An 8,646-nucleotide genomic window follows, 5' to 3' on the forward strand; every position below is an offset into this window, starting at 1 on the left:
GAGCAGGTTAATGAACCCCGGGGGGACGCAGCCTGCACACACCCCGAATGTGGCCCCAGGCCCCATTATTAAAACACTCAACATTATCCGCCTCACAAACACCTGGGATGGGCCTCAGGCCCCAAACAAGAGTCTCCGGGCTGGGCGTTTGCCCCGAGCGGGGCGGCAGCTGCGGGGCTTTCTCCCGGTGACAGGCCCAGGTTAACGGCCACCATCTTGAGAGGCTCAGGGGGCAGCAGGGCGCATGCGCGGCCCCCTTGGCCAGGAACCAGGAGGAGGGAATCTTGTCAATTTCTATCCTGGACTCACAGTGATGGCTTTTGCAAACTCCTTTTACAGGATGTGAGAAGGGCAGCATTTACACACCGCAAACTAAAACCAAACATCACATCAAGATATGACAGAGTCACTCCATTCATCAGGACCTGAATATCATTGGCCTGTGAATGTGGAAGGAGAAATGTTTGTCTGTTCTGTCTGTGGGAAAAGATTTCAAACATCAGTGTGACTGGAAAAGCACCGAAACACACACACCCGAGTGAGAGAGTACAATGCCAACATGTTCCTGTAAAGGTCAAGGGTGGGACCAACAAGCAAAGGGAACCTTGGATGACAAGGGATATACAAAAATGCATTAGGTAAAAAAGGGGGGCTTTTGGCAGTTACAAAAGACTAAAGACGGAGGAAGCCCTAGAGGAGTATAAAAAGTGCAGGGGCATATTTAAAAAAGAAATTAGGAGGGCGAGGAGGGGCCATGAAATAACACTGGCGAGCAAAATAAAGGAAAATCCGAAGATGTTTTATAAGTATATTAAGGGCAAGAGGATAACCAGGGAAAGGGTAGGGCCCATTAGGGACCAAAGTGGCAATCTGTGTGTAGAGCCAGATGATGTAGGCGGGGTTTTAAATGAATTTTTTGCATCTGTGTTCACTATGGAGAAAGACGATGTAGACATAGAAATCGGGCAAGGGGACTGTGACATACTTGAACATATTGATATGCCTATCAATTAGTCCAATAAAAGGCGACGAGTTAAGAACGTAACTGAAGGTTTTTATTGGCTAAATAACAGAGCCCACCCTCGTGGGTGATCCGATCCAACAGGGAGGAATACTAGCCAGTCAGCTACCTTTATACCTGGGCAGGTAATGGGCGGAGTCGGAGGTGGTCAGCCCAGGTATAACAGTGCGACAAGAGGCGACCTCGTGTAGTGATGTGACAGTGAGAACAGTGAGAACAATATACAGTGATAACTATAACAGTGGTTTACCACATTCACCCCTTGTTTAGATTAGAGTCCGGCGGGGTGAAGTGTATTACCAGCTCTGGTATGTCAGTCTGTCCGGAGGCTTCGTTAGCCTCTCCGATCGTCGCAGCGGCGGTGTTACATTATCCGGTGTTAAAGCTGGTGTCTGCGTAGTCGGCAAAGGCTCGTGGGGTTCCGGCATGCCGTCTACCTCGGCTGGACTCGGGGGGTTGGGAGGGGGGGGTGAGGGTGCGAGGTCTCGTAAGGAGACAGTGTCCTCCCGTCCGTCTGGGTAAGCCACATAGGCGTACTGGGGGTTGGCGTGCAGGAGGTTCACCTTCTCGACCAGGGGGTCCGTTTTATGGGCCCTCACGTGCTTTCGCAGCAAGACGGGTCCCGGAGAGGTCAGCCAGGTTGGTAGGGTGGTTCCCGTAGTCGACTTCCTGGGGAAGACAAACATTCGGGCATGGGGGGTGGTGTTAATGGCAGTGCAAAGTAGTGACCGGATGGAGTGCAGCGCAATCGGGAGGACCTCTTGCCAGCGGGAGGTTGGGAGGCCCTTAGACTTTAAGGCTAAGAGGGTGGCCTTCCATACCGTCGCGTTCTCTCTTTCCACCTGGCCGTTCCCTCGGGGGTTGTAGCTGGTGGTCCTGCTTGCTGCAATACCCCTCTCCAATAGGAACTGACGGAGTTCCTCGCTCATGAAGGAGGCGCCCCGGTCACTATGTATATAGTTCGGGAACCCGAACAAGGCGAAGAGTTTGTTCAGGCATTTAATGACCGTGTTACTGGTCATGTCTGGGCAGGGGAAGGCAAAGGGGAAACGGGAGTACTCATCAACGATGTTGAGGAAGTACACATTACGGTCGGATGACGGTAGGGGCCCCTTGAAGTCGATGCTCAGACGCTCGAAGGGGCGGGTGGCCTTGATCAGGCTTGCTCTGTCCGGCTTATAGAAGTGCGGTTTGCACTCAGCACAGATCTGGCAGTTCCTGGTCATGGTCCTGACCTCCTCGATGGAGTATGGCAGGTTGCGGGCCTTAATGAAATGGTAGAGTCTGGTGACTCCGGGGTGGCAGAGGTCATTGTGGAGGGTCTGAAGTCTATCACTTTGCGCGCTGGCGCATGTAATGCGTGAAAGAGCATCAGGGGGGTCGTTCAGTTTACCGGGCCGGTACAAGATCTCATAATCATAGGTGGAAAGCTCGATTCTCCACCTCAAGATTTTGTCGTTCTTGATCTTGCCCCTCAGCTTGTTATTAAACATGAAGGCAACCGAGCGTTGGTCGGTGAGGAGGGTAAATCGTTTGCCTGCCAAGTAGTGCCTCCAGCGCCGTACTGCCTCCACAATTGCCTGGGCTTCCTTCTCGACCGACGAGTGTCGGGTCTCGGGGCCCTGTAGGGTCCTTGAGAAGAAGGCTACCGGCCTACCCTCCTGGTTAAGGGTAGCGGCTAGGGCGAAGTCGGATGCATCGCTCTCCACTTGGAAGGGGATTGACTCATCCACTGCGTGCATTGTGGCCTTGGCTATGTCTCCCTTAATGAGGGAGAAGGCCGCGCACGCCTCTTCCGTGAGGGGGAAGGATGTGGTTTTCAGGAGGGGTCTGGCTTTGTCCGCATAATTGGGTACCCATTGGGCATAGTAGGCGAAAAGCCCCAGGGTTCTCCTAAGTGCTTTTGGACAGTGGGGGAGGGGTAGCTCCATGAGGGGGCGCATTCTTTCGGGGTCGGGGCCGATGACTCCGTTCTCTACTACACAGCCAAGGATGGCAAGGCGCGCTGTGTTAAACACGCATTTCTCCTTATTGTAGGTGAGGTTCAGCCGTTGGGCCGTACGGAGGAATTTCTCCAGATTCACGTCGTGGTCCTGCCGGTCGCGGCCGCAGATGGTGACGTTATCTAGGTAGGGGAATGTGGCCTGCAGTCCGTTCTGGTCAACCATCCGGTCCATCTCCCTTTGGAAGACCGAGACCCCGTTGGTGACACCGAAGGGGACCCTAAGGAAGTGGTATAGGCGCCCATTCGCCTCGAAGGCGGTGTACTGGCGGTCCTCGGGGTGGATAGGGAGTTGGTGGTAGGCCGACTTAAGGTCGATGGTCGAGAATACGCGGTATTGTGCAATCTGATTGACCATGTCAGATATGCGGGGAAGGGGGTATGCGTCCAGCTGGGTGTATCTGTTTATGGTCTGGCTGTAGTCGATGACCAGGCGATTTTTATCGCCGGTCTTAACGACCACGACCTGGGCACGCCAGGGGCTGTTGCTCCCCTCGATGATGCCCTCCTTCAGGAGACGCTGCACCTCAGAGCTAATGAAAGCTCTGTCCCCAGCGCTGTACCGCCTGCTCTTGGTAGCGACGGGTTTGCAGTCGGGGGTGAGGTTAGCGAACAGGGAAGGTGGCGGCACCTTGAGGGTGGATAGGCTGCAGGTGTTACGCGGTGGGCGGTTTAACCTTCGCTGGTTGTCGACTGTGAGTGGGGGGAGGGGTCCACCGTATGCTAGGGTTACACTTTGGAGGTGGGATTGGAAGTCCAGCCCTAGTAGGACGGCAGCGCAGAGCTGGGGGAGGACGAGGAGTTTAAAGTTTTTATACTCTGTACCCTTAACCGACAAGGTCACAGCACAGTAGCCGCTAATGTCCGTGGCGTGGGACCTCGATGCCATCGAGATTCGGTTGCGCGTTGGCAGGACAGGGAGGGAGTAGTGGCTCACCGTGTCTGGGTGGATGAAGCTCTCCGTGCTTCCGCTGTCGAACAGGCAGGTCGTGGCGTGGCCGTTTACTTTGATGTCCATCATCGACTTGGACAGGTGGTGTGGGCGGGCTTGATCCAGAGTGACGGAGGCTAGCGTGTAGGTAAGCGAGTCGTTGTCGTCTGCGGGCGAGGCGGTCGTCGGGTCCGGGGGCCCGGTGGCAGTCGGGCGTGGTGTGTAAAATGGCGTCTCCCACGAGGTAGGACAAAATGGCGGAGAAGATGGCTGCCCCCATAACTCACATGAGGCACTATTGGGGTCGGTTGCCTTGATCAAAGATGGCCGCCCCCATGACTCACGTGTGGGGATACTGGCCTCAGTTGCCGTGAAAGAAGATGGCCGCCCCCACAGTTCGCATGAGGCACTGCTGGCCTCTGAAGATCCGCTCCTGCAGGCCTTAGAGAAGTGGCCTTTCTTCCTGCAGGTTGTGCAGGTAGAGTTCCTGGCTGGGCAGCGCGACCTCGGGTGCTTCTCCTGGCCGCAAAAGAAGCAGCCGGCGGCCCGATCGCGGGTGCCCGATGTCGGAGCCGGTACCGGGGGTGGCGGGCCCGGTCGGGTCCGGGACGCCGACGCTGAGGTAGGTCCCGGGGGCGGCGCTGCGAAGGGTATTGCGGTAGGGGTCGGGCCCGAGTCCCAGGGTCGCGAGCAGTACCTGGAAAACGCCTCCTGGTCCTGATGGGCCACCTCCAGGGAGAGAGCGAGGGCTTCAGCTTTGTCCAGGTCGAGGTCTTTAGCTTCAAGCAGTCTTTGACGTGAGTAGTCGGACCGTAGGCCTTTCACAAAGGCATCGCGGATATTATCTTCCGTATTTTCAACAGCCGTCACCGCTTTAAAGTCACAGTTCCTGCCGAGTGCTCTTAGCGCCCGTAAAAATTCAGCTACAGACTCTCCTGGCTGTTGCGGGCGGGATCTTAGGAGGTGCCTGGTGTACATGTAATTTACCGGGCTGCGGTACTGCTGTTTCAGTAGGTTGATAGCGGCCTCGTACGTAGTCGTGTCCTGTATGAGTGCGTATACTCTCGGGCTCGCTTGGGCGTTCAGAAGTCTTAGTTTGGATCTCTGCGGGGCGCCGGATTCTTCCAGGTAGGATTCGAAGCAGTCCAGCCAGTGTTTGAAGTTGAGGGCTGCGTTTGGTGCCTGTGGGTTTAGATCCAGGTATGGTGGTTTCAAGGCTTGCAGCCAAGCCGGCTGGTGTGGCCCGTTGTCTGGAGGCTGCTGTTGCTGTGCTGCTGGGTGAGCTCCTTGCTGTTGCTGTTCATTATCAGACATCTTTAAAATTTAGCCAATAAAATTGATATGCCTATCAATTAGTCCAATAAAAGGCGACGAGTTAAGAACGTAACTGAAGGTTTTTATTGGCTAAATAACAGAGCCCACCCTCGTGGGTGATCCGATCCAACAGGGAGGAATACTAGCCAGTCAGCTACCTTTATACCTGGGCAGGTAATGGGCGGAGTCGGAGGTGGTCAGCCCAGGTATAACAGTGCGACAAGAGGCGACCTCGTGTAGTGATGTGACAGTGAGAACAGTGAGAACAATATACAGTGATAACTATAACAGTGGTTTACCACACATATTAGCATCGAGAGGGAGGAGGTACTAGCGGTTTTAGCAGGCCAAAAAGTGGATAAATCCCCAGGCCCGGACGAGATGTATCCCAGGCTGTTGTGTGAGGCAAAGGAGGAGATTGCAGGGGCTCTGACACAAATTTTCAGAACCTCTCTGGCCACAGGGGATGTACCAGAGGACTGGAGAACAGCTAATGTAGTACCATTATTCAAGAAGGGTAGCAGGGATAAACCAGGGAATCACAGGCCAGTGAGCCTAACATCTGTGGTAGGGAAATTATTGGAAAAAATTCTGAGGGACAAAATTAGTCTCCACTTGGAGAGGCAAGGATTAATCGGGGATAGTCAGCATGGCTTTGTCAAGGGTAAATCATGTCTGACCAATCTGATTGACTTTTTCGAGGGGTGACTAGGTGTGTGGATGAGGGAAATGCTGTGGATGTGGTTTACATGGATTTCAGTAAAGCTTTTGACAAAGTCCCGCATAGGAGACTGGTCAAGAAGGTAAGAGCCCATGGGATCCAGGGTGCCTTGGCGCGTTGGATCCTAAACTGGCTGAGTGGCAGGAGGCAGAGGGTGATGGTCGAAGGTTGCTTTTGTGACTGGAAGCCTGTGTCCAGTGGGGTACCTCAGGGATCGGTGCTGGGTCCCTTGCTGTTTGTGATCTACATAAATGATTTGGATGAGAATGTAAAAGGTATGATCAGTAAGTTCGCAGATGACACGAGAATTGGTGGGGTGGTAAATTGCGAGGAGGAAAGCCTCAGGCTACAGGACGATATAAACGGGTTGATCAGATGGGCGGAAAAGTGGCAAATGGAATTTAACCCTGAAAAGTGCGAGGTGATGCATTTTGGACAGACAAATAAGGCAAGGGAATACACAATGAGTGGTAGGACCCTAGGAAGTACAGAGGGTCAGAGGGACCTTGGTGTACATGTACATAGATCACTGAAGGCAGCGGAACAGGTAGATAAGGTGGTTAAAAAGGCATATGGGATACTTGCCTTCATTAGCCGAGGCATAGAATATAAGAGCAGGGAGGTTATGATGGAGCTGTACAAAACGCTGGTGAGGCCACAGCTGGAGTACTGTGTGCAGTTCTGGTCGCCTCACTATAGGAAGGATGTGATTGCTTTGGAGAGGGTGCAGAGAAGATTCACCAGGATGTTACCTGGGATGGAGCGCCTCAGCTATGAAGAAAGACTAAACAGGCTGGGGTTGTTTTCCTTGGAGCAAAGAAGGCTGAGGGGGGACCTGATTGAGGTGTACAAAATGATGAGGGGCATAGATAGGGTAGATAAAGAGGAACTTTTCCCCTTAGTAGGGGGGTCAATAACAAGGGGGCATAGATTCAAGGTAAGGGGCAGGAGGTTTAGAGGGGATTTGAGGAGGAAATTTTTCACCCAGAGGGTGGTTGGAATCTGGAACTCACTGCCTGAAAGGGTGGTAGAGGCAGGAACCCTCACAACATTCAAGAAGCATTTGGATGAGCACTTGAAATGCCATTGCATACAAGGCTATGGGCCAAATGCTGGAAAATGGGATTAGACTGGACAGGGATTGATGGACGGTGCAGACACGATGGGCCGAAGGGCCTCTTTCTGTGCTGTATAACTCTATGACTCTATGACTCTCTCTCTCTCACTCCCAATCTCTCTCTCTCACTCCCAGTCTCTCTCTATCTCACACTCCCAATCTCCCTCTCTCTCACACTCCCAATCTCTCTCTCTCTCACACTCCCAATCTTTCTCTCACACTCCCAATCTCTCTCTCTCTCACACTCCCAGTCTCTCTCTCTCTCACACTCCCAGTCTCTCTCTCTCTCACACACTCCCAGTCTCTCTCTCTCACACACTCCCAATCTCTCTCTCTCACACTCCCAATTTCTCTCTCTCACACTCCCAATCTCTCTCTCTCACACTCCCAATCTCTCTCTTACACACTCCCAGTCTCGCTCTCTCTCACACACTCCCAGTCTCTCTCTCTCTCTCTCTCTCTCTCTCACTCTCTCTCTCTCTCTCTCTGTCACACTCCCAATCTCTCTCTCTCACACTCCTAATCTCTCTCTCTCTCACACTTCCAATCTCTCTCTCTCTCACACTCCCAATCTCTCTCAATTTCAATTCAATTCAAGTCAAATCGCTTTATTGGCATGATAAGGTACATCTTATGTTGCCAAAGCATCAAAATACATTTATGGTTGAACACATAAACGCAGTTCTATTCATACAATGTATAAACAGGTATATCTCTGAGTGTATAAATATACATTCGCATTATTTATATATACTCTTTTCTTAGGTTTACTGGTTGTCCCTCTGTTCATGGCAAGCTGTAACATAGTGTGTCGCCAGTGCTACACAGCTTCTCTCCTCCCCCAGTAGGTACGGGAGTTTTTGGTCGTCATTCAGATTTCTGAATTCAGGGCATATTTGTGAGAATTTTTGGTAGAAATTCTCCCTGATGCCCTGATATTTTCCACAGGCTGTGAGGAAGTGCATCTCTGTCTCCACTACTCCCTGACTGCAGTGAGAGCATATCCTGTCCTCTCTTGGCAGCCTGGTCTGCCTGTGTCTGCCTTTTTCGTTCGCTAGGCTATGTTCGCTAAGTCTGTACCTTGTCAAGGTTTTTCTCAGTTTGTTATCCTTTACCATGGTCAGGTACGCAGCCATGTTGTATTGTCTGTTTAGGGTCAAGTAGCAATTGAGTTTGCTTTGGGTTTTTATTGTTTCTGCCCAATATGACAGGTATTTTTCCTTTTGTTTAGTGACAATTGTGTTGGGTCGAATTCTCTCTGCTACGATGTCACTGTCCTGGGGCTGGTTATTGTTAGTAGTGTTAGTGGTTGCTTCACTGCGTCCCAGGACTAGTTGACTGAGGGAGTTATTCTTTATGGTCCTCTCTTGGCATTTCAAGGCTTCGTAATGATAGCAGTGGGGGTTGCTCATTTTTAGGTGTTTCCAAAATTTGGTGGCTCTTTTTTGGATAGTAATTATTAGTGGAAATTGGCCTAGTTCTGCCCTGCATGCATTGTTTACGGTTTTCCTTTGAGTCCGGAGGATACTATTACAGAATT

Source organism: Somniosus microcephalus, unplaced genomic scaffold (genome assembly GCF_052327205.1).
Source record: "Somniosus microcephalus isolate GS21.2 unplaced genomic scaffold, FLI_Smic_1.0 scaffold491, whole genome shotgun sequence".
NCBI lineage: Eukaryota > Metazoa > Chordata > Chondrichthyes > Squaliformes > Somniosidae > Somniosus > Somniosus microcephalus.